Consider the following 3569-nt stretch of genomic DNA (forward strand, 5'->3'; position numbering starts at 1 on the left):
TTACTATACTTATACGTATGTAGGTTGTTCAGAGGAGCTGGCTTTTAATCTTGACCCTTCTGATTCCTTGCCATGCAACCTTGATGAAGCTATATAACTTTTCTAAGCATCATTTTCCTCATTTGCAAGATGGAGTTAATAATGTATGCACATTGTGAATCAATATAACTAACATAATAACTATCAACTATTATTCTAGGAATGCTGCAAAAAATCTAGACTTTATTCATTAAAAATTTGTGGTAGTTTCGGTAAGAACTTGATTGGTGTTGGCCTTTTCAAAATCTGTGAAGAACTCTTAAGAGATAGTCAGAACTTACTTGAGGGGAAGAGGGAGAGAAGAGATGAAAAGATTTAGAATGCAAATGGAAGATCTTAACAACATTTGGGAAACAGTGCGTTTAAACTGCTTAAAAGGACAAATTGTTTTAAAAATGTCAAATTAAGCGTTTTTAGACACATTTATTTACAGACAACCCTGTTACTATAATTGTAAACACTTCTTCTCTATTCATTAAAGTAGGTTCCCTAAGGGGGTTCTTTAGTACATTTATTAGCCTGCTTCCAATTAGTATTCAGTGCTTAAAAGTAACTAAATTGCATGTCCCTTAAAATATCTTGTAATTGATCTCACTGGTTCCAGGAACCACCCCCCACCCCACTCCCCGAACCCTGCCCCTCATGTCTCCCACCTCCATCTGATGCTGCCATTTCTTTACACAGAGCAGGCTCTTCCATGCCTCCAAACCTCTACATTTGCTGTTTCTGTTACAGGAACATCCTCCCCCAGATCTTCATAGAGAACTTTCCTTCTTATCACTGGAGCCAGGACATGTTTATTCCTCAGCATGCACCTTATTAAAAGAGCCCTCTTCACCTCACACAACTTCAACTCGCATTGGTTTAAGCTACTTTCATTCCCAACCCCCAATCTGAACCTGTGTGGGTTTATTTAATTCCTGTGTCCACCTTCTAGGCTGGAGGCTTCATGAGAGGAGAGGTCTCTCTTTCTTTGTTCCTGCACCTGAAACTGTGCCTGGTATGTTGCTGGTGCTCAGGAATTATTCAGTGAATGAATGAAATGAATAGTTTCTAGACCAACTTGATGTCTGGGTTAGAAAAAGCTGATCAGAGTTAATCCAGATAGATGCAAACACGTAAACAGAAGTCCTTAAATCTCTCTAGCATGAAAGCTCTTTCTTTCAGAAATAGCAAACAATTTCAGAATTTTTACAGCAAATCAGCTGCAATATTGGCAAATACCAGTAGTCAGGAAGATGAGAACTATTTAAAGGATGGTTAAGATTGACTGATGTTTTAATGAAATGACATACAATAAACCTCACCTTTCTCTCTCTCCTTACCCAGCACACACAACTCCACCACCCTTTTGAAAGCTTTAACCTAGAAATTCTTGAGTCAAAATGCCTCATTTTGTGAAATTAATACAAGCTGGAAGAAGGTAGTAAAGGTAGCCTAAGGGGCTCCTCTGTCCATGGGATTTTCCAGGCAAGAATACTGGAGTGGGTTGTCATTTCCTTTTCCAGGAGATCTTCCCGACCTGGGGATCAAACCCAGGTCTCCTGCATTGTAGGCAGACGCTTTACCATCTGAGCCACCAGGGAAGTCACAGTACCATTTATACAGGTGCACAAATTCTAGGCTTGATAAATATTAAATCAGTCTTTCAGGGAAGCCAATATAAACAGTATGATATCACTGATTAATTTATTTCAGAATCTCCATCTGATTTACTCTCATAAGAGCTGGATGGAAGTTTCATTATTTGATGTTGAATATGGTGATACAACTTTGTATCAGTAACTTTTCCTCAAGTTACTGATCCACAAGGATTACATGCCTTGTTTAAGGAAATCCAGGGAGCCAGTGGGAACAGACAGGAAAGGAGAATTCTGACTCCTCCCTCTCTCTCTATTTGTCAAACCTTCCTCTCCTCACTATGGGTTTTCTCCTTTCCCAATTGCAAATTGTCTCTCCCTTTTCACCTCTACTCCCCATCTCTACCCTTCTATACTCCTTTCAAAACCATCTTCATGTCTATATTTTGGAGGTAGCTGGGTAAGAAGAAGGTAGTTTCATCAACTGGTACTAAGAGTGATACATATAAACTAAGTCTCCCAATCTCAGGTACCTACAGGGGCTTAAATAATTTAAGTAAGTGACCTAGGTTGAGTGCCACGCAATAGAGAGTGGCGGAGACTGTGTTAAGTAGGAATGGCACGTGCCCCTTTAGAGGGGACAGCTACTCCACAGCTCTGCTCCACTATTGCTATGAAATGTGAATCCAGAATGACTAGATTTTTTTAAGTTGGATATTTGGGGTTTTATGGAAAATTCCCCAAATTTTAAAACCCCCAATTTTTTCATGGCTGGATTCAACCCATAGGCTGGCTATTTGCAAACTTAATATTAAATGTCCTTGGCTCAGAGTCCTTTCAATGGCTGAACCCACTCCACCTCCTGGGACCTCATCATCCTGTCTTACTCTCCACCTCCCTTCCCACCATACCCTCCCCGCCGCAGCCCAGCATGTACTCCATGTACTCCTTTTTTCTTTTTTTTTTTTAAATTTGTTTATTTTCTCTCTCTCTTTTGCTCTTCCTGTGTTCTGATGTTTACAGAGTTGTGTTCCCTCATAAGGCAGAGTTAGTGGAGAGAAGAAAGTTGAGGGCATGAGGAGAGGGGCTCATTTACGAGGCTCAGGCTGGAGGCTTGCAGTAGAAGAGAACAGAGTGGAGTGGAGGAACTTGGCTTGGCCATAGCCCCTGGGCACTAATGAGCATCTAGCTTAGAAAAATGTGGCAAACAAATGCCAAGGTGGGGTCCCAAGCAACCCCCATGCTCTCCTCTTATTTTCCTCTCAGCTTCTCCCTCACCAGTTCTCTAGGCTCATGGTAACATTGTCCAAAGGTTCCAGAGGCCTCTCCACATAATCTGAGAACAATAAGTAAACAACCAAAGGAAGAATTTATAGTGCCTTCCAAAGTAAAATTCTGGGCTAAAGTTGTGAAGCCAGAGTGGACTCCAGCCCACATTCTGTCTTGGTGAGGAACTGTCTGCCAGCGGTCAGGGTCCATGATGGTAACCTTGAGCAGGAGCTGACATTAGTCACAGCTCTGTCTCCACATTCCAAGGCACCATTTAAATAGCCTGTCTCCCTGGGAAGGAGAACAGCCCACAATACATAGAAATAACAGTCCCTATGGAAAGACTCTAATGCTTTACATGTATTACCCATTCATTCTACCTCTATGGGATAGGTACTATTAATTTTATTTTATAGATGGGGGAACTAAGTCATAAAAAGGTTAGCTATTTTACCCAAGGTCACAAATACAGCTTTCCTAAGAATATTGTGAAAACTAAATGGGATTCTGCATGTGCTACTGTAATAGGATGCAAAGTACTGAAGAAGTGTTCCTTTTAATTTTAAACTAATTTGCACCAAGCTATTAGCAGCAGATAATATGTTAATATATTACCCTTCCCAGGGGACTCATTCACTCAGTAAATATTGATTGAGCATCCACTATTGCACCCTAGATGCA

At 40.8% G+C, this 3569-nt stretch overlaps 1 non-coding gene across 1 annotated transcript; it reads right to left on the reverse strand.

Moving 5' to 3' along the window:
* Positions 1-1553: 1553 nt before the first annotated feature.
* TRNAC-ACA (transfer RNA cysteine (anticodon ACA)) lies at positions 1554-1625 on the reverse strand. The gene has a single exon. It is a non-coding gene; the product is annotated as a tRNA-Cys (tRNA).
* Positions 1626-3569: the final 1944 nt, after the last annotated feature.

The sequence above is a fragment of the Ovis canadensis genome, chromosome 5 (genome assembly GCF_042477335.2).
Source record: "Ovis canadensis isolate MfBH-ARS-UI-01 breed Bighorn chromosome 5, ARS-UI_OviCan_v2, whole genome shotgun sequence".
NCBI classification, from domain to species: domain Eukaryota; kingdom Metazoa; phylum Chordata; class Mammalia; order Artiodactyla; family Bovidae; genus Ovis; species Ovis canadensis.